The sequence below is a fragment of the Sus scrofa genome, chromosome 13, assembly GCF_054392235.1.
Source record: "Sus scrofa isolate SSC_HxYL_T2T_F1_AM1 chromosome 13, Sscrofa_HxYL_maternal_Yorkshire_Landrace_v2.0, whole genome shotgun sequence".
NCBI classification, from domain to species: Eukaryota; Metazoa; Chordata; class Mammalia; order Artiodactyla; family Suidae; genus Sus; species Sus scrofa.
This window is the reverse complement of record NC_139395.1, coordinates 153,004,334-153,027,884: the sequence shown is the minus strand read 5'-3', so window position 1 is coordinate 153,027,884 and position 23,551 is coordinate 153,004,334. Positions and strand designations below refer to the sequence as shown.

General features: G+C 41.2%; 1 pseudogene; it reads left to right on the top strand.

The window, feature by feature from the left end:
• Positions 1 to 412: 412 nt before the first annotated feature.
• Positions 413 to 920, top strand: LOC100627542 (U6 snRNA-associated Sm-like protein LSm5 pseudogene; annotated as a pseudogene).
• Positions 921 to 23,551: the final 22,631 nt, after the last annotated feature.

Genomic DNA, 23,551 nt, shown 5'->3' with positions numbered 1-23,551 from the left:
TGGGGATTTTTGATTTCAGCAGGTCAGAGATTTTCATTTCTTGATTTTGGCAATAGAAGGAATAAAAGTGAAACTCTGAAAATAAGAAATGGAACTTATGGACAAGTAAAAGAAGGCAGGCACAAAAATTATTACCTGAGCCCCTACATCCTGGAACCAATTGCAGAAGGAAATTGCAAGAAATATATGTTACCCAGTTTCCTATGGACATATTACTATAAGAGAATATCAGAAGGAATTAATGGTATTTTAGTCAGTACATAGACAAGAAGAGAATTAGCTAATGATAGAATGAAAAACACTTTTGTGTGGTTTGCCTTTTAGATTTTAAAATATATGTATGTGAGTTCCCATTGTGGTCTGTGAGTTAAGAACCTGACTAGTATCCATGAGGATGTGGGTTTGATCCCCAGCCTCACTCAGTGGGTTAAGGATCCAGCATTGCCCCAAGCTGCAATGTAGGTTGCAGATGCAGCTCGGAGCTGAGCATTGCTGTGTCTATGGTGTAGGCCGGCAGCTGCAGCTCTGATTCGACCCCTAGCCTGGGAGTTTCTGTATGCCACAGGTGCATATAAAATTAAAATAAAATGGCCTTCCCAACGTCGACAGAGACTGGCCACTTCCGGCATAGCCATGGCAGCTAACGCTATGACTAACCCGTTGCAGCTGCTACCTCTAGAGCTTCTAGACAAGTGTATAGGATCAAGAATTCACATTGTGATGAAGAGTGATAAAGAGATTGTTGGCACGCTTCTCAGATTTGATGACTTTGTCAGTATGGTACCAGAAGATGTCACTGAATTTGAAATCACACCAGAAAGAAGAAGAATTACTAAGATCAAATTTTGCTAAATTGGAGTAATATAACAGTGCTGATTCCTGGAGGAGAAGGACCTGAAGTATGAATGGATTTCCTTCACTTATGCTAGATTCTGTTTTGTCTTATAATGACAACAAAATAGAACTTTTTTTTAAACCTTTTAATGAACATTTGGATTCTGTGAAGCCAAGTTTCCTGTTAAAGGGAAATGCTTTGAGGAGACATTGTTAATGTCAGTTTTTGTAAATTAATCATGATTATCTTGGAAAAAGAACAGTTTGTTCTTTGAATACAAAAATAAAGGTGTTTTTGGTTTAAAAAATTAAAATAAAATAATAAAATACAATAAATATATGTGATTGGTCAATACTGATTTCTAATAAAGCAACACTCAATAATTTAAAGTTTTTATTTAAATACTCAATGAATGTTAAATTTTATTTGGAAAATATGCAGTTAAAATCTACAATGAATTTAAGAAAATTGTAGTTTTGAATGGTATAGCCAAGATATTTGCTACCACCTAGTGGACAACAGCCAAATTACAGGAAAAGCCTGAGGTGAGTCAGTTAAGAAAGAACTAATTAGAAAATCAAAATTCTGACTCTGAAAAGGGAGCCCTCCTATACTGTGGGTGGGAATGTAAATTGATACAACTACTATGGAAAACAATATAGAGGTTCCTCAGAAAACTAAAAATAGAACTACCACATGAATCAGCAATCTCACTCCTGGGAGTTCCCATTGGCTCAATGGTTAACAGATCTGACTAGCATCCATGAGGATGCAGGTTTGATCCCCAGCCTTGCTCAGTGGGTTAAGAATCCAGCATCTGCCATGACCTACAATGGTGTAGGTTGTAGACATGGCTCAGATCCTGCGTTGCTGTGGCTGTGGGGTAGGCTGGCAGCTGTAGGTCTGATTCGACCCCTAGCCTGGGAATCTCCATATGCCATGGGTGCAGCCCTAAAAAAAAGCAATCTCACTCCTGGGTGTCTATGTGGACAAAAATCTTAATTCAAAAAGACACGTGCACCCTGTATTCATAGCAGCACTATTCACAATAGCCAAGACGTGGAAACAACTGAAATGTCCACCAACAGATGAATAGATTAGGAAGATGTAGTATATACATAAAAAATATCTTTATTTTTTATTATTAAAAAATGAATTACTGTAGTTCACCATATCAATAATAGTCCAAGTAGAAAAATTACATGGTGGCCTCCATAAAGGCCGAAAGGATATTTGACAAAAATCAACACCTATTCCTGATGTAAAAAAGCACTCAAGAATCAGCATAGGAATTAATGGATAGTCCCTTAATGTAATAAAATATATACACCTCAATCCTAAAGCCAGGATCTTACAATGTAATATATCCACAAAATCTTAGAGAACCCATGGTAAAACTAACCATGCAATAAATCATAAAGTTAGCAGGATATAATGCTAACACTCAGAAATCAACAATCTTAAAGACCTAAGTATATAACAATAAGCAGTTAGAAAATATAATAGAGGAAAAAGCCCTATTTACAATAGCAACAAAAAATATAAATTCTAAGGAATAAATTTGACAAAAACATGCAAAATCAACATGAGGAAAAGTTTAAAACACTTATGAAACACCCCAAAATAGACTTGAACAAATGGAAATAATTTTATATCCTCGCATTGGAAAGATGTCTGTACTTCCCAAGTTAATTTGTAAATTAAATGATTCTAAATTTCACATGGAAAAGTAAACACCCAAGAATATCTTTTTTAAAAACATGAAGAGCTATAAGGTTAAAGGAGCTGTATATTATACCAGATATTAAAATATAAAACTTCCAGCATTAAAGTTGGGTATTGACACATGAGTAGATAGACAAATCTACGTAATAGAATACAAACTGCAGATTTAATCTAAATATATATGGAAATGTAGAATGTTATAAAGGTGGCAACTAAAAATCCCCAGGGCAAATACATGATGTGAGGACAACCAGACAACCATTTTTGGGCCATGCCCATGGCATATGAAAGTTCCTAGGCCAGGGATCAAACCCATGCCACAGCAGGGATCTGAACCACAGCAGTGACAACACTGGATCCTTAACCCACCATGCCACCAGGGAACTCCCAAGACAACTATTTTTTAAAAATCAATTGGATCATACTTCAAACCATACATAGGAATAACCTCCAAATGTTCTAAATGTAAAAAAATAAAATCATAAAAACACTAGAAGATATATTTTGTGACATCCTGTATAACCTGAATGTGGGAGAAAGCTTTTATCTACAACTTGAAATCCAGATTCAGTAAAAGAAAATACCGATAGAGTTGACTACATAAAAATAAAAAATTGTCACTCAGAAAAAAAGAATACCAAAAGTAAAGCCAAATGACAAATCACTAACTGAGAGGAAAATATTTGCAACATATATCACAGATAATGGACAATATCCTAATATATAAACTATTTTTAGAAATCATAGAAGGAGAGCTCTGGTGGCCCAGTAGTTAAGGATCCAGCATTGTCGCTGCTGTTGGACAGGTTCAATCCCTGGCCTGGGAGCTTCTGTATGCTGCAGGGCAGGCATGGCAAAAAAAAAAAAAAAAGAAAGAAAACACACATAGGAAACAAAGACCAAAACCCAATATAAAAATAGGCAAAAGGGGAGTTCCCGTCGTGGCGCAGTGGTTAACAAATCCGACTAGGAACCATGAGGTTGTGGGTTCGATCCCTGCCCTTGCTCAGTGGGTTAACGATCCGGCGTTGCCGTGAGCTGTGGTGTAGGTTGCAGACGCGGCTCGGATTCTGCGTTGCTGTGGCTCTGGCGTAGGCCAGTGGCTACAGCTCCGATTCAACCCCTAGCCTGGGAACCTCCATATGCCGCGGGAGCGGCCCAAGAAATAGCAACAACAACAACAACAAAAAAAAAAAAAAAAAAAAAAAATAGGCAAAAGGGAACTCCCGCCATGGGAGAACCCAACAGTAGCAGCTCAGATTCACAGTAGCAGCTCAGATTCCTGCATAGGCACAGGTTTGACCCTCTACCTGACAGTGAGTTAAAGGATCCAGCATTGCCACAGCCATGGCTCAGATTCAATCCCTGGCCTTCAAACTTTCACATGCTTTGGGAACAGCCTTTAAAAAAAATAGGCAAAAGATATGAACACATGATGCATCCCAATATAAGAGAAGAAAAAGTCTGTCCTGATGGTTTGTAAGCAGAGTTATAGAGGCCACCAACTTTTAATAAAATAAAAACCAGAAAGCTGCAAGGGCTTTTAAATATCAGGTGTTTCACAGGATAGAAAGCCCAGAATTAAACCCATGCGCCTACAGCCAACTTATCTATGACAAAGGAGGCAAGAAGATACAAGGGAGAAAAGACAGCTTGTTCAATAAGTGATGCTGGGAAAACTGGACAGCCACATGGAAAAGAATGAACTTAGAACACTTCCTAACACCATACACAAAAATAAACTCAAAATGGATTAAAGATCTAGATATAAGACCAGACACTATAAAACTCTTAGAGGAACACATAGGCCAAACTCCCTCTGACATAAACAACAGCAGCATCTTCTCAGATCCACCTCTTAGAGTAATGACAGCAAAACCAAAAAGAAACAAATGGGACCTAATCAAACTTCAAGGTTTCTGCACAGCAAAGAAAACCCTCAACAAAACAAAAAGACAACCCACAGAATAGGAGAAAATCTTTGCAAATGAAGCAATTGACAAGGGATTCATCTCCAAAATTTATAAACACCTTCTGCAGCTCCATACCAAAAAAACAAACAACCCCATCAAACAATGGGCAGAAGATCTAGACAGTTCTCCAAAGAAGACATACAGATGGCCAAAAAACACATGAAAAGATGTTCAACATCACTCATCACTAGAGAAATGCAAATCAAAACCATGACGAAGTACCACCTTACACCAGCCAGAACGGCCATCATCAAAGAAATCTACAAACAATAAGTGCTGGAGAGGGTGTGGAGAGAAAGGAACCCTAGAACACTGGTGGTGGGATTGTAAATTGGTGCAGCCACTGTGGAAAACAGTATGGAGATGCCTCAGAAAACTAAAAATAGAAGTACCATTTGATCCAGCAATCCCACTCCTGGGCATCTATCCAGAGAAAACCACGACTCAAAAAGACACATGTACTCCAATGTTCATTGCAGCACTATTTGCAATAGCCCAGACATGGAAGCAACCTCAATGTCCATCCACAGAGGAGTGGATAAAGAAGATATGATACATATATATACAATGGAGTATTACTCAGCCATTAAAAGGAATGAAATACCAGCTTTTTCAGCAACATGGATGGACCTAGAAATTATCATGCTAAGTGAAGTCAGTCAGACAGTGAGACACCAACATCAAATGCTTTCACTGACATGTGGCATCTGAAAAAAGGACACAATGAACTTTTTTGCAGAACAGATACTGACTCACAGACTCTGAAAAACTTATGGTCTCCAAAGAAGACAGTTTGGGGGGTGGGGGGATGTGCTGGGGTTGTGGGATGGAAATCCTATAAAACTGGATTGTGATGATCATTGTACAACTACAAATGTAATAAATTCATTGAATAATAAAAAAAATCAGGTGTTTCAGCGCCTCTGAGTGGTACTTAATTGAAAAACAACATAATGAGTTAGAAAGCTGTGATTAGTCTAACAACAGGGTCAGTTTTATCAACGATTTATGACAATTGAAGCCTTGAAAATAGCACCAGATTGTTTTTGTGCTTTTGCATTTCTTTACTTCTGGTTATAAAGGGACTAGGGAAGGACTAATGACTATACACATTTTTAAAAACAAAGCAAAACATAATTTTTAACAGTTGCCTAGACAGCATTGTGAGCTCATTAACCAATGAATTGTTGTTAAAAGGTTGGAATTTAAAGTCAGCCATTGGCCACTTGGTGGCAATAGTTCCTAATTGTCTGTCAAGTTCTTAAAGGGCAATGTACAGCCCACTAAAGGATTTGGAAACTAATTTATAAAGACATTTCATGCAGGTCACAAGATGCTTTAGTTGGAAAGGTTAGCAAAATCCTGAATATCCTTTAAAAGGGTGTTCGAAGCAAAACAAGACATAGCCTGTCTTTATTAAAAATAGTTGGGAATACACTCTTGACAATTCCATTAGGAAAGATCTTTGGAGCTAGAAAAGGTTCCAAAAGGAGAAGAGAATTGCTGACATAGTAATGAAAACTAAGAAGATATAGACTGAAAAGCAACATCATGAATAATATCTAGAGCCTACTCACTGTTGAACCATGAGAGCTTGAGTGAGTCAGTTACCCTCTCAGGGCCTCAGTTTCTTTGCCTGAACCCTGACTAGATCAGGGGTCAACACATTTCCTGTAAAGTGTCAGATAATTAATGTTTTAAGCTTTGTTTAAGGCCACACATTGTCACAACCACTCAACTCTGTCAATGAGCACAAAAGCAGCAATAGACATTACATTGAAAAATAAGCATGGCTGTGTTCTGATAAAATTTATGGACACTGAAATTTGAACTTTACATCATTTTCATGTCATGAAATATGATTCTTCTTCTGATGTTTTTTTCAACTCTAGTTTGCTGACCCTGGGCTGGATGGCCTCTGAGCTCTGAGCTCCCTTCCAGCCCTGAGTCTCTGTTGATTCAACTGCCATGGATTCACTTAACACTAGGGTTATTTATATATATATTTGCTTTTTAGGGCTGCACCTTCAGTATATGGAGGTTCTCAGGCTAGAGGTCTAATCAGAGCTACAGCTGCCAGCCACAGCCACAGCCACAGCCACAGCAAAGCAGGATACAAGCCGTATCTGTGACCTACACCACAGCTCACAGCAACACTGGATCCTTAACCCACTGAGCAAGGCCAGGGATCAAACCTGCAACCTTATGGTTACTAGTCATATTTGTTTATGCTTCACCACAACAGGAACTCCGGGTTATACTTTTTTTTTTTTTTTTAACAGCCTACAGCAGTTTCTCAAGCTTTATTTACTCATATTCCATTAGATAAGAATTAGAAAGATGCTACATCATATGTAGCTCACAAAATTTTGAAAGTAGTTATCTTTGGTCCTCCAAGCATATATACAAATACAGGTTTTCAAACTTAACCTGGCCTTCTTCGTCCTTCACTGCAAAGAGGTTCCCAAGCTTGTCCTCCTGCATTTGATAATCACCACCTTACAGTTGCTTAGACTTGAAAACTTCCAGTGGGAAAGCCCTCCAAAAGCCTCACTTCTTCTTTCTGCTGGAAAATATCAATTTTTCCACGAACTGAGACATAAATGAGGATGGCGCCCTTAAGCTTACCGCAGGGACCTGCGAGTTCCAGGTAAGATCTGGACTTGACTTCCTCTCAGCCCTTTCTTTCTTCCACATGGTCAGAGTCCACAATGTGAGAGGGAACAAGGGTCCCTGCCTTTCTGCCCTGTTCACCTAAGACCATGAGATAAGATCTGATCAGCTGATGACCACATAGCTGGCTACAATTGCTATAAGAATAAAACAGGAAATCTACAGTTATGGTCCAACTGGATAAAATGTCTTTAGTGGGGGAGGGATGAATTGGGAGTTGGGGATATACATACTATATATGAAATAGATAATCAACAAGGACCTACTGTATAGCATAGGGAACTCTACTCAATATTCTCTCTCTCTCTCTCTCTCTCTCTCTCTCTCTCTCTCTCTTTTTTTTTTTTTTTGGCCACCCTGAGACATGTGGAGTTCCTGGGCCATGGATCAGATCCAAGCAGCAGTCTTGACCTAAGCCTCAGCTTTGGCAGTGCTGGATCCTTAACCCACTGTGCCAGACTGGGGATCAAACCTGTGTCCCAGCACTTCCAAGATGCCACTGATTCTGTTGTGCCACAGCAAAAACTCCTCTACTCAATATTCTATAATAACCTATATGGAAATAGAATCTGAAAAAGAATGGCTATATGTATATGTGTGTGTATATATATATATATCTTTATATATGTATATCACTTTGCAGTACAACTGAAACACAATATTATAAATCAACTATACACCAGTATAAAATAAAAATAATTAATTAATCAATTGTAAAATTGTCTTTAAATTGCAGAAAAGGAGAGAAATAAATTAGCTTCTTTTAAACCCCTACCTGGTGACAAGCAGCTTTAAAATTTCTCTTGGAATGATGTACAGATTAGAAGACATCCTGTCTCCATAAGTCCTTCTCTGTTAAGGAACCTTATCAGAAAAGATGCTCTGGGGGCATGAACACTGAATGTCCATGGTGAGCCAGCAGCTTTGGGTCACATCATCTTTCTTATGAGCCTGTCCACCATGTGAAGTCCACGCAGACAATTAGCACCCTTGGGGCACAGGAGGAATCAGGTTTAACCTACATAGCCCCCGTCACATATATACCAAGGATGAGTTAAGACTCTAATTCAGACCTGCCTAGAAAAGAAGTTATCTATTCCTTCTATTTGTCTGTCTCTCCATCATATCTATCTATCCATCTGTCCATCTATGTACCTATTAATCTCGTCTCAACATCTTCTCCCTGGAAAGTATTAGGTTATTTATTTTGAATAATTAAAGTCCCCTGGGAGTAATTTGACCAATCAAACCAGTTAAAAAGGCTTCAAAGAGAAGTTACCCACTGGGAACTTACCAGACAATATTACCTGCAATGTTCTCTATCCAACCCTTATCACAAACCTGGTTGTGAGAAATGTTCTATTTGCTGGGAAGGGAGTTCCCGTCGTGGCTCAGTGGTTAACAAATCCGACTAGGAACTATGAGGTGGCGGGTTCGATCCCTGGCCTCGCTCAGTTGGTTAAGGATGCAGCGTTGCCATGAGCTGTGGTGTAAGTTGAAGACATGGCTTGGATCCTGTGTTGCTGTGGCTGTGGCATAGGCCAGTGGCTACAGCTCCGTTTAGACCACTAGCCTGGGAACCTCTATATGCTGCAGGAGCAGCCCTAGAAAAGGCAAAAAGACAAAAAATAAAAATATTTGCCAGGAGGCCAGAGAGAGCAGAGCTCAGGCTCTTAATACTCCAAGTTTGACTCTTAGGTCAAGTCAGAACATTAGAGACCCTCATAAGCCACTATTCAACTTTACTGAATTATAAAGCATTCAATACCATTAACCTGCACTGAAAGGTAATATAAAAACCTAAAGTATACTTGAAACTTCTAAAGCAAATTCTGAGGCTTCTAATTATAAATTAATTCTCGGAGTTTCCATTGTGGTGCAGCAGAAATAAATCTGACTAGTATCCAGGAAGATGCCTCGCTCAGTGGGTTAAGGATCTGGTGTTGCCATGAGCTGAGATGTAGGCTGCAGACTTGGCTTGGATCCTGCCTTGCTATGGCTGTGGCTTAGGCCAGCAGATACAGCTCCAATTCGACTCCTAGCCTGGGACCCTCCAGACCCTTAACCCACTGAGGATGGGTGTGGCCCTAGAAAGACAAAAAAATTAATTGATTAATTAATTCTTAAAATACCCAAATCATTGCTACTCCTTTGAAATAGTGTGAAAGAATGTCAGATATTTTTAAATAACTCCATGAAAAATTATGTCATACAACTCTGCCCCATAAAGCTTTATGCCTCATAAAAACATGTGCCTAAGATCAAGTTTCTGATTCTGACAGCAGCACTCATGAGCTTCTTAATTTTGGAAAAATTGTTTAACTTCCTTGGGCCTCAAATTCCTGGTCTGGACAATGACAGAATTTTAATAAACAATGTTTTCTTTAGTTCTAAAATCTTTGAAAACCTTAATTTTAAAGGTTGAGGAGTTCCCATTGTGGCTCAGTGGTTCACAAATTTGACTAGCATCCATGAGGATGCAGGTTCAATCACTGGCCTTGCTCAGTGGGTTAAGGATCTGGCATTGCCGTGAGCTGCGGTGTAGGTTGAAGACACGACTCAGATCCTGCACTGCCACGGCTGTGGTGTAGGCCAATGGCCAGTTCCAATTTGACCCCTAGCCGGGGAACTTCCATATGCCAAGAGTGCAGCCCTAAAAAGCACAAAAATAAAATAAAGTTTTAAAATCTAAAAAGAAAAGAAATAATGCCTTGTAACTGAATATTCTCAACTCCTCCTATTCTTTTTTGTCATTCACCTTTCCATACGCTGTAATCACCCAATAAATTGTTATAACTTTGAAATTTAAAAAAAAAATTAAGTAAAACAGAAACAAAATTATGTGCCTGGGAATTCCCTGGTGGTCTAGTATTAGGACTTAGTACTTTCACCACTGTGGCGGGGGTTTGATCCCTGATCTGAGAACTGAGATCCCACATCAAGCCACTGCCTGACATGGCAAAAACAAACAAACAAAAAAATACGCCTGGATTTGAAGCAATGTAGCGGAGAATGACAGCTTCTCATTAGTACTTTTGTTAGGATTTTGGAAATTTTTATTGATTTCTACAGAAAGCAAAAAAACAAATGAGTGGATATAAATTTCAAATCATAGCCCAAATATCAAAGAAATATAAATTGACTTTCTGAATTTCTATTTCTAGTTTGAGCTCTCATCTCACAGAGAAAAAGCTTTCATGCTTTGGCAGTTCTCCTTACTTCTTTGGGTTATGCCCAGAACCTTACATGACGCCAAAGATGGGGGCAGTGGAGTGACAGTCTGGTTCCGAGTTTCGAATGGAGATGTCCACCATTCCAGTTGACCTGACCCTCTGTCCCTCACCCATTAAGACCCAGGAATCTTTGCAAGGCTGTCTAGCATCCCATTGCTGGATATACCTTGAAGCTGCTTCCTCTTTAGGGTTTTGCTACCACTCTCCTTTGCGCCAGGCTCCAAAGATCTCTGTGCATTTATTACTTCCCTTCCCCTTAGCCAGGACAATAATTTCAAGCATCACTTTGGTTTCAGATAACACCTTGCCTACCTCTCCCTATCCTGGAATGTAACCCCTTAGACACAGAAGCCAGAAGGTCCAGCAGACTTTTCCTTTCTCACATGCAACATCCCTCTCTTAAGATGAGGATAGGGTGAGCACCAACTTGAATGGGCAGGGGAGATGTATAAGGAAGCAAAAATATAGATAAATATCCAAAACACCATCTGGCCATTCTTGTATTTCTCAGTATTTACATGGGCTCTTATACGTCTTGCTTGCATAACTTTGTATTCACCATCATCCCATTTACTGAAATAAGCTGAAAAGTTTACTTTCTCCTTCCAACCCCATTTTCCTCAGTTGAGTATTCTCTCTAGTTTAGCTCTGTATTCCCATAAGACCAAGGATTCTGGGCCTTGAAAATATAAATCTGAGACAAAAAATCAGGGTATCTGATCATCTTTACCAAGGAAATTTAAATATTAACATCTTCAAATCAATAAACATATGTGCACAGGAGTTTGTATTGAACAATGTGCAGCATTATTTATATCTGCAAAAAAAATGGAAACATAAATGTTCAATAATGGATAATTGTGCCCATAGAGTAACATCTCATGATAAAATTCTATTCAGCTGTTATATACCAAGTTGTAGAAGACTCTGTAATAATACAAGGAAATAGTCACAATAAAAATAATAAAGGCAGTATGAACCGTATGATCACAATTTTGTAAAATATGTACTTGAGTAGAGCCTATAGCAAAAGGCTGGAAAGTTAAAAGGGATCTCTGTGTGGTGGGATTATAAATGGGATAATTAATGATAATTATTTTCTCTCATTTTTAAATGTTTCTAAAATGCACATAGATTATTTTCATAATTAGAGAAAAATGTTATTTGAAAAACTAACTTAAAAAAATCACTGAGCTTATGATTTGTACACCATGTATGTGATATACCTCAATACAAAGATTTTTGAAAATAGGAGTTCCCACCGTGGTGCAGCAGAAACAAATATGACTAGGAACCATGAGGCTTCAGGTTTGATCCCCAGCCTGGGTCAGTGGGCTAAGGATCTGGTGTTGCCAGTGAGCTGTGGTGTAGGTCACAGATGCACTTGGATCTCGAGTTGCTGTGGCTGTGATGTAGGCCAGCAGCTATAGCTGTGATTAGACCTCTACCCTGGGAACATCCAAATGCCATGAATGCGGACCTAAAAAAAAAAAAAATTGAAAATAAACAAAAGCAGGGCTCTTTAACAACAAGAAGAAAGAAAAGAAACACCTGAGATGATCTCAGCCCTGAATGCGCTTCCTTGCTCACCAAAGAAATCTTTGGTACTAATTACATTTCTTGGGACACAGGGAAAATGTGCTTATTTTTTTAATTCTCATATATTAACGTGTTTAATAAAAGTGCTTTCCAAATCCTATGTACACTAATGGCTGATCCAAGGAGGAGATTGTACCACAATTGCAGTGTCTCCCTACAGGTGACTGTAGAACTGGGAAGTAATCAGAATATGTCATACAGATTGTACATGTCCTGGTTCAAGGTTAAGTGAGGCACTGTGATTCTATAGGGTGAAAATCTGGTCTGACTACTTGTCCTGGACAAGACCCTTGTTCTAGCCCCTGGTTCCACCCTTAGAGCCCCAACTCTGGCTGTGTGACAGCCCCATCCTCTTGCACAAGCTTACAGACCAGATGAGGCTAAACAGCTCTGTTCAGAAGGTGGGCTGGTGCTTGGCTGAGGCGTGTCTAATGATGAATTATGAATGTGCAGGATCAACAACCCACCTGCCATTACTGAATCTGGGCCTGACTTCACCTATAAGCCCTTCATTTTTCTTTTTCTTTTCCGTTTTCTTTTTTAGAGCCACACCTGCAGCATATGGAAGTTCCCAGGCAGGCTGGGGTCACATCCGAGCTGCAGCTGCCGGCCTACACCACAGCCACAGCAACACAGAATCTGAGCCGAATCTTTGACCTACACCACAGGTCACAGGCAATGCTGGATCCCCAACCCACTGAGTGAGGCCAGGAATTGAACTCGAATCCTCATGGTTCCTAGTCGTATTTGTTTCCGCTGCACCACGACGGGAACTCCTATTTTCAAAAATCTTTTTATTGAGGTATATCACATACATGGTGCACAAATCATAAGCTCAGTGATTTTTTTTTAAGTTAGCTTTTCAAATACATTTTTCTTAATTACCTCTGTGAAGACCCTGTCTCCAAATACAGTCATGCACAACCACTGGGGGTTAGGAATTCACCATGTGAAGGTGGGAGAGGACACAGGTCAGCCCATAACAGGCCTGAAGGATGAAGAGGGATCAGCCAGCCAAACGGAAGCACAGGGAAAGGTTTCCAGCACAAGCAAAGAGACAGAGAGAAAGGCACTCATTCAGCAGGAACCAAATCAGAAAGGGCTTGTGAATCATGTTAAGGAGGGAGAACCAGGAGTTCCCGTTGTGGCTCAGTGGTTAACGAATCCGACTAGGAACCATGAGGCTGCGGGTTCGATCCCTGGCCTTGCTCAGTGGGTTAAGGATCCGGCATTGCTGTGAGCTGTGGTGTAGGTCGTAGACGTGGCTCGGATCCCACATTGCTGTGGCTCTGGCGTAGAGCCGGCGGCAACAGCTCCGATTAGACCCCTAGCCTGGGAACCTCCATATGCCTCGGGAGCGGCCCAAGAAAATGGCAAAAAGACAAAATTAAATAAATAAAAATAAAATAAAATAACGAGGGAGAACCATATCCTAGGGACAATGGACCACCGCTGAAGGGTTTTAATTAACACACTGTGATCAGGTTTGCTTTGTAATACTTGCTTCTTGTGTGAAGAATGGATTGAAGAGGAGCATGGTTGAAGGCGTTGCAGTGCTATAGCTGTTATTCAGGGGAAACCCAAGGGAACTAGCTTTCTAGATACTTTAGATTTTTTCTTTGAATTAAGCTAACTCAAGGGATTTGGGAGGAGAGGTGTATGGGGGCCACACCCCCAGTATATGGAGGTTCCCAGGCTAGGGGTCCAATCGGAGCTTCAGGTGTCAGCCTACACCACAGCAACCCAGGATCCGAGCTGCATCTGTGACCTACACCACAGCTCACAGCAAAGTTGGATCCTTCACCCACTGAGCAAGGCCGGGGATCGAAATCACATCCTCTTGGATACGTTGGATTCTTTAACCACTGAGCCACAATGGGAACATCCCCAAGGGATTTTTCCCACTAATTATTTTGCCACTCAAAGCTACTTTTTCTGCATAAAAGAAACAGAATTTAGTCTGTATAAAAGAAACAGAATTTGTATGCCTTATGTAACTTGCACTTACCATAGGGATGTGTTGAAAGCCCTCACTGCTTTATGTAACTCCTCCTTCTAGGACCAAGGCAGCAAAGTCCACCAGACCTTGCTCTCAGGAAACAGCTGTGCTTATCATAAAAACTAGTTTGTTCTTATTTTCTCTTTCCATGAACTCATGTAAAAGGATCTTGTTTCCTTCTTTGCTCTGGCTCCGAGGAGCTTAAGAGCGAAATTTGTAGCTTGGCTAACCCTACTTTAGACACCAGCAATGAGTGTAAGAACCTCACCTCGGCTTCAGGTTTTTTTCCCTTCTTACGCTTATTTTCCTTCCCTCCTCCATTCCCAATGTCCTCAGGTACAGCTGGTACATATTTACCTTGTTGCTGGTTTTAAGCACCTAGGTATGCAGATCCAAATCCTCTTTAGAATATTGCAGAGTGAAATAGATAATCAATTCAAGGTGGAAAATTGAAGGCTGTGGTTAGGGTTAGATGAGTTATATTTACACCCAGCTATGTAAGGCATGAAAACCAAGGCCAAACAAGAGTCCATTTGCAATCTCAAAACCTGCTTCAGCTGTTCCACAGGTTTCTCTATTCTTACCTGTTTCTTGGCTCATCCTCAGTTGTTACCGGAGACAGAGCTTGCCAAGGCTCTGACTACCCACTGTTGCCAGAGTATCCTGCTTTTCTTGCCATGAAGTTGTTGGTCTCTCTAGAGCCCAACCATTTTCTGTATGAAAATACAGGTTTCCAGCTTATCTGAATGAATAAAAGAAGGAAAAGAAAAAGAATGTGACCCTTATCATTCTTGCAGTGTGAAACTATGTTTTGTCTTTAGAGAGATACAAATAGGTAGACAGACACCAGAGGTGTCACAGCCTGCTGGCAAAGTTATTGACTGAATTTCTCTTTCTTGGGAGTTTTTAAGAAAAGCCCATTTAAACTGGTAGTTCAGGAGTTTCCATCGTGGAACTAGGAAACATGAGGTTGCAGGTTCGATCCCTGGTCTTGCTCAGTGGGTTAAGGATCTGGCATTGCCGTGAACTGTGGTGTAGGTCGAAGTCGCGGCCTGCGTCCCGCTTTGCTGTGGCTGTGGTGTAGGCCGGCGGCTACAGCTCTGATTAGACCCCTAGCCTGGGAGCCTCTGAATGCCTCAGGTGCAGCCCTAAAAAGACAAAAAAAAAAAAAAAAAAGAATAAAAAAATAAACTGGTAGTTCAATCTGGTCCCAAGTCCTATGATTAACAAGCACTGTGAACCCAAACTGATCCTCCGTTTCCTCACCTGGAAAACAGAGAACTTGACCAAGACATCTAGAAGTTTAAATTGAATAGTCGATCCTCCTCCCCAAAAGAAAGTGGGGAGAACTTTGAATTTGCTCACACATTTGCTGGGCAGATGCTGTGATTGATAACTTAGGAAATACAGCCTTTAGCGGCCAGGACAACAGTCTCTGCCGTGGAAGAGATTACAATCAGATTGCAAAGAAAATAAAATATAAGTGTAATAATCACAATAACAGGAATATATAATGCAAGCCAAAAACTAAGAGGTTCCAGAAGGCTCTAGGTGATGTCAGTTTTGAAAGCAGTACTGAATGTAAATTGGTGGAGACAAAGAGGAATAACATTGTTGTTAAGGCAAATTCTGTGAACAAGAGCATGGGGCCAAAATGAGATGAGGAAGATACGTGAGAGATACCAAGCCTCACCTGGAGCAGTTCTGCAAGCAGAGGCTGGCTCCAGAAGGCTCTTGAGTACTTGAGGGTGATTCTTAAGAAATTTCCACATGCTGCAGGTGTGGACAAATAAGTAAATAGAACTGATTTGATAGATGACAGGAAATTCCCAAGTTATGAAGCAACATTTTTTATGGGGAATGAGAAAGAGTTTGATTTTCAGCAGGAACTAGAAGGGCGAGATCCAGCCAGGAAGCATCAGCAATAACACACTAAGGAGCTAAAGACAGCTTTGATGGAGTAGTACCTGTGAAGTCAGCAAGGAAGGGTGATTTGAGAGACCTTGTGAAACCATAACTGCCAGTGTATTTGAGTAGATTCTCGCAATACTGCCCCTGGGTCTTCGTACAATGAGCTGTTAAGTTGGAGGTTTCTGGTATCTCAGTAATATAATGACAAACCTCATTCATCCAGTTTAATGGTAGGTTTAGGTTGCTAATGCTCTGTTTCAGTCTTTAGAAGACCCTCTATAAGAACACAGTATTTCTAAACATCAATAGATGTAAAAGAAGAGAAGAGTTCACGTTTACCTCTGCCTTACCTTTTTCCCAAGGTGGCTGGAGCAGTGCTGGGGTTAAGAATACCAGAAAGGTTAAAATGGAAAGGACACTGTAGGCAAAGGGACTCCACAGATTTTAGAGAAATAGTAATCCGTTTAGGTTTTGATTAATCATGTGGTGGGGTTATGACCATCTGCTGTCACCTGTTGATTAAAGAGCTCCACCCTGTTCAGGAGCAGAATCCTCACCTCCTCAGCTAGAGGACTGGGACCATAGCTATTGAATTAGGACAAATATTGTTAAGGACCAGCCTGTTACATGTCTCCAGCAGAACGTTCTACAGCATTGAACCCGGAATCAACTTGGCATCTAACTCAATACTTTCTCTCTTTCCTCAGGCTGTTACCCTTTGTTTTCTCTTTGTTTGTTTTGTTTTTGTTTTTTTGTCTTTTTGCTATTTCTTTGGGCCACTCCTGCGGCATATGGAGGTTCCCAGGCTAGGGGTCCAATCAGAGCTGTAGCCTCCAGCCTACGCCAGAGCCACAGCAACATGGGATCCGGGCCGCGTCTGCAACCTACACCACAACTCACAGCAACAGCAATGCCGGATCGTTAACCCACTGAGCAAGGGCAGGGATCGAACCCGAAACCTCACCTCATGGTTCCTAGTTGGATTCGTTAACCACTCCGCCACGACGGGAACGCCCTTTGTTTTCTGTTTGTAAAAATGTCTTCCACGTAGCAGTAGACTTCTCTTCCAGATTTCCAACTTTTCACTTCCCTTCTGCATCTGTAAACTTAGGACACCAACACTTATTCAATAGGTCTCTGCATTTAATGCTCATAAGACTCACCCAGGAAGCTTTTTTTTTTTTTTTTAGGCCCACACCTGCTGTATATGGAAGTTCCCAGGCTAGGGGGTCAAATTAGAGCTGTAGCTGCCAGCCTACACCACAGCCACAGCCACGTGGGATCTGAGCCATGTCTGCAACCTACACCACAGCTCATGGCAATGCTGGATCCTTAACTCACTGAACGAGGCCAGGGATTGAACCTGCATCCTCGTGGATACTAGTTGGGTTCATTACTGCTAAGCCATGACAGGAATTCTATGGGGGGTTCTTTTTAAAATGCAGATTAGGGGAGTTCCTGCCATGGCTCAGTGGTTAAAGAACCAGACTAGTAACAATGAGGTTTCGAGTTTAATCCCTGGCCTCGCTCAGCAGGTTAAGGATCCTGCATTGCGGTGAGCTGTGGTGTAGGTTGCAGACATGGCTCAGATCCCACGTGGCTGTGGCTGTGGTATAGGCTGGCAGTTGCAGCTCCCAATTGACCCCTAGCCTGGGAATCTCCATATGCCATGCAGGTGTGGCCCTAAAAAGACAATAAATAAATAAATAAATAAATAAAACGTAGATTCTAAGGCTCAACTTATAGATTATAATTTAATAAATGCAGGATAGGACTCAGAATCTGCATTGAACAAGCAACCCAGGGGATTCTGGTGTAGATGATCCTAGGTCATATGCTGGGAAGCACTACCAAGTTGAACTGGCAACACGAGTTAAGCCAAACTCACAAATTAACATGTATCAAGAAATCTTTGCGGGCACAGCCTTATGTTTATGCATAAGTCCATTTTTCCAGACTATAAGCTGATAAGAAATCATGCTGGGGACAGCACTTTCTCCCTAGGGAGAGGTGCAGTAACATCCATTGCATAATACTACTCCGCCCTGGTATTTATTATTAGTCATCAAAATTGACTGAGCCAACTCCAATCCTGCCAGGTCACTTGCTGAGTATCCAGGGTGTGTAAACCCCTGCAATCCTCTTCCCTGTCCCCTCAAAGGGCACACAATGCAAAAATAAAACAAAAAACCAGACTCAGAAACCAAGCAAAGGTTTAGATGATCCGTTAGGTCATGTCAAGCTTTTCTACCTTGTTCTGCGAGTCCCCAAAAGCCATTGTGGTTGGTGATATCACAGTCACTTTGTCCTGTGGAGAAGCAGGAGGAGATGATCGATGCTACACTCACATTTGAAGTGAGGAAAGATACAGGTTGTTCAAAAGAGTCATTCTTGAATTCTAACTCATATGATCCAACAGTTCCACTTCTGGGTTTTTCTGAAGAAGACAAATCACTATCTTGAATACCTGCACCCCCATGTTTATTACAGCATTGTGTAACTGTGATATAGATAGATAGATAGATAGATAGATAGATAGATAGATAAAGACATATAAATCAGCCACACACAAAAAGAAGAATCTGCTATTTAAGACAATATGAATACACCTCAAGGGCACTATGCTAAATGAATAAGTCAAACAGAAAAACAAGCACTGTATGACCTCACTTACATATGCTACCTAAAATAAAATTTAAAAAAAAAAAACTTGGGGAGTCCCCATTGTGGCTCAGTGGTAACAAACCCAGCTAGTATCCATGGCCCTGCTCAGTGGGTTAAGGATCCAGCATTACCTTGAGCTGCGGTGTGGGTCACAGACACGGCTCAGATGCTGCATTGCTGTGGCTGTGGCGTAGGCCAGCAGCTGTAGCTCTGATTCAGCCCCTAGCCTGGGAACCTCTATGTGCCAGGGGTATGGCCTTAAAAAAAGCAGAATTAAAAAAATAAAATAAAAAAACTAAACTCATAGAAACAGAGTGAGGGAATTCCCTGGTGACCTGGCAGTTAAGGACTCTGTATTGTCACTGCTGTAGCACAAGTTTGATCCCTGACCTGGGAACTTTTGCATGCCTTGCGCAGAGCCAAAAAAAGAAAGAAAGAAACAGAGAGTCAATCAGTCATTACCAGGGACAAAGTTGGGGGAAAGAGATGAAGATGGTCAAAGTGCAAAAACTTTCAGTTACAAGATGAGCAAGTTCTGGAATTCCCTTCTTGGCTCAGTGGCTAATGAATCCAAGAACCATGAGGTTGTGGGTTCGATACCTGGCCTTGCTCAGTGGGTTAAGGATCCAGTGTTGCTGTGAGCTGTGGTGTAGGTCAAAGACCTGGCTCAGATCCCGTGTTGCTGTGGCTGTGGTGTAGGCTGGCAGCTACAGCTCCGATTTGACCCCCAGCCTGGGAACCTCCATATGCTGCAGGAGAGGCCCTAGAAAAGGCCAAAAAAAAAAAAAAAAGACAAAAAAAAAAAGATGAGAAAGTACTGATGATGGAATGAATAGCATGTGATTATAGTTAACAATACTGTATTGTACACTTGAAAGCTGTTGAGAGAGTAATCTTAAATGGTCTCACCACCCCCCCACACACAAAAAAAGCAACTATGTCAAGTGATGGTTGTGATAATGACCCTTATTGTGTAGTAATCATTTGACAATACTTATATATATCAAATCATCATCTGGTATACCGTAAATTTACACGATGTTACATGTCAATAAACTCTCAATAAGGCTGGGGAAAGAAGACAAGAGATGACAAATATGGGGAGAATGAGGAGAAAATGGAACTCTTGCGCACTGCTGACAGGAACGTAAACTGGTGCAGCCACTATGGAAAGCAGCATGGAGGTTCCCTCCAAAATTAAAAATAGAGCAACCATATGATCCAGCAATCCCACTTCTGGGTGTATATCCAAAGGAAATGAAATCACTGTCTTGAAGAGATATCTGTACTCCATGTTTATTGCAGCATTATTCACAACAACCAAGGTATGGAAACAACTTAAGTGTTCATCAACAGATGAACAGATAGGAGTTCTCTTTGTGGCTCAGTAGTTAATGAACCCAACTAGGATTCATGAGGATGCAGGTTCAATCCCTGGCCTCGCTCAATGGATTAAGGATCTTGAGTTGCTGTGACCCGTGGTGTAGTTCACAGAGGCGGCTCCTATCCTGCATTGCTATGGCTGTGGCTTAGGCTGGCAGCTGTAACTCTGATTCAACCCCTAGCATGGGGACTTCCATATGCCATGGGTGTGGCCCTAAAAAGCCAAAAAAAAAAAAAAAAAAAAGGTGAAAAGATAAAGAAAATGTGAGATAAATGTAGAATGGAATATCATCCTGCCTTTAAAAAGAAGGAAATCCTGCCATTTGTGACAACATGGATGAATCTAGTAGGACATTTTACTAAATTAAATGAGCCAGAGAAAGTACTGCATGGTATCACTTTTATGTGGAAGTGAAAAAAAAGAGGAGTTCCCATCGTGGCTCGGTGGTTAACGAATCCGACTAGGAACCATGAGGTTGTGGGTTCGATCCCTGGCCTCACTCAGTGGGTTAAGGATCTAGCATTGCCCTGAGCTGTGGTGTAGGTCGCAGATGCAGCTCAGATCCCGCCTTGCTGTGGCTGTGGCATGGGCCAATGGCTACAGCTCTAATTAGACCCCTAGCCTGGGAACCTCCATATGCCACAGGTGCAGCCCTAGAAAAGAAAAAAGGAGGCAAAAAATAATAAAAATAAAAATAAAAAATAAAAAAAAGAATCATAGAATAGAGAGTGGAATGGTGGCTGTCAGAAGGTCAGAGGCTAGGGATGGGACAAATAAGGAGAGACTGGTGAAAGAGGACTGACTTGCAGTTAGGTGATGACTCAGTCTGAGGATATAACGAGAAACATGGTGACTATTGTTGATAATTCTGTATTGTGTAATTGCATTGTTTTAAGAGAGTGGACAGAAGTTTTTCACTATCCCCCCCAAAAAAGGTAAATACGTGAGGTGATGAATGTGTTAATTAATGTGGAATCCTTTCACAAGCATACACATAGATCAAGTTATCACAATGCAGACTTTAAATATTTTCCAATTTTGTTATACCTCAATAAAACTGAGCAAATTATTAAAGAAGATTTAAGGCAGACACTTACCAATCACTAAATTGTTCATTTAAACAGAGTACATTAGGGAGTTCTTGTTGTGACTCAGTGGGTTAAGAACCTGACATAGTGTCCTTGAGGATGCAGGTTTGACCCCTGGCCATGGTCAGTGCGTTAGGGATTCCACTATGCTGCAAGCTGCAGTATAGGTCAAGATTCGGCTCAGAACCAGCATTGCTGTGGCTGTGGCACTGGACTCAGCTGCAGCTCCCATTCAGTGTCTAGCCTGGGAACTTCCATAGGCCACAGCTGTGGCAGTAAAAAAAAGAAAAAAAGTACCTTAAATCTAAAGAAATTTTAAGAAAATATAAACACCTGGAGACAATTAGGATACTTTTTTGTGACGTTCTCAACACTTCTCTAGAAATGTTCAACCCAACATTGTTTTAAAACTACCTCCTTTCTTTCTCTTTTTTTCTTTTTTGTGCTGTTAGGGCCACAGCCATGGCATATGGAAGTTCCTAGGCTAGGGGTCGAATCGGAGCCTCAGCTGCTGGCCTACACCACAGCCACAGCAACACCAGATCTGAGCCACATCTACAACCTACACCACAGCTCACAGCAACACCGGAGCCTTAACCTACTGAGTGAGGCCAGGGATTGAACCCACGTCCCCGGGTTCATTACTGCTGAGACACGATGGGAACTCCACTACCTCCTCTCTGTGAGCAACTTCTGCCAACTTTAGACTGCAGGAATGGGTAAACAGAGATCTTTGGAGAAGGATGGAGGAAGAAGAAACATTTGCGGCTTAACAAAGGCAAAAACAAGTTTTGAATCAAGGAAACATCAGCTTTATTGGTAAAAAGGGGAGGTGATTACCCAACTGATGTGATTAATAGATACTGTAACCGCTCTGCTTCCCAAAATGCATTTGTTCATCTCATGCATAAAGCTTCACCGTTGAATTTCTTCATCTCAAAGCACTCACTCCAGCCAAAATTCAATATTCACAGAAGACGTTGATTAGTCATGTGTACCTTTTTGTGACAGATTTGCAGATCCTTTCCAATGGGTGAATTTTAATAGATGAGATAGGCAAAGCAGGTGAGTGTAGTAACACCTAAGGGGCTTGGGGAGGAAAATTTAAGCATCTTAAACAGTTTGGGCTAGGACACGCCCTAAATGCCCATAACCTGGTTACAAGCCTGGCACTTAATGCCTTTTCCAACAGAAGAACGACATGCATACAAGGAATATGATTCTTAGGATCAAGAGAAGGACAAACTTAACAAACATGTACGATTTCCTTCTATGTGCCTTACTCTTTAGATCTAGACTTCCTTGGAAAGATAGCTGAAATTTGCTGCCTTTTCCTCTTCCCTTGGCTTATCAGGACCTGAGGGGAAAGACACCCTTAATAATAAGTTCCCAGTGTGGTATCCATGCGGACCCAGGTTTGATCCCTGGCCTCGCTCAGGTGGGTTAAGGATCCGGCATTGCCATGAGCTGTGGTGTAGGTCGCAGACGTAGCTTGGATCCCACATTCCTGGGGCTGTGGTGTAGGCCGGCAGCTGTGGCTCAGATTCAACCCCTAGCCTGGGAGCTTCCATAGGCTGCACCTGCGGCCCTAAAAAAGCAATAAAAATAGAAATAAAATGATTAATAATAAGTGCGTAGACATACAATTATATAGTCAATACATTTTCAACAACACTGATTAAATTCAATGATGAAAGAAGGGTGGGTTTGTTTTTTCCGTAAGTATTAGGGAGCAACTGGCAGTCTGTCAAGAAAAACAAAAGAAACTTGACATTGCTCACTCACAGATGGTTCATACATTTAAATATAAAAGCTGAAACCAGAAAGCAAGTTTAGTCACCTTTCTGCAGGTTGAAGTCACACAGAAGGGTCTGGTCCTGGAGCACAGGCTGGCCCTCCTGCCACCTGGTTGGCTGAACTATTCTCCCCTCTCTCTGAATGCAGAACAAAATATGCTTCTCTCAGGCCAGGAAGCCAGCCAACACCCAGGCCACAGGGTCTCAGCTTCCTCCCTAAATGGGGGCCGGCAAGGAACTTCTTTTATCAGAATAGAGCACTCCGTCTAAACGGAATTCTGGAAATCCATTTATATTTGGGACAGTGATTGATAAATGAGGTCTTAGTACTGCCATGTTCTCTTCTGCTGACTGGTGGCTCCATAGCTCTGTTGTTTCTTTTTCCTCGTGTTTCTGTCTACCATTTGTTTGCTGGTTTTGTCTATGATATTTTTCTCTGTTTCTTCCTTAGGTTTGTGTCTCTGCTCTCGATTTATGCGTGGTGATTACCATGAGGTTTGCACAAAACATTTCAAAGATAAAATAGTCCTTTTTCTGCAGATAGCATCTTCTCTGCATGTGGCTCTATGGGTTCTGTCCTTTTCCTTTTTCCCTTTTTATCATTTGTTGTTGTCTCAAATCATCCCTTTGGAGGTTGGGATTTGGGTACCGAGTCAAAAGAAGTAGCTATA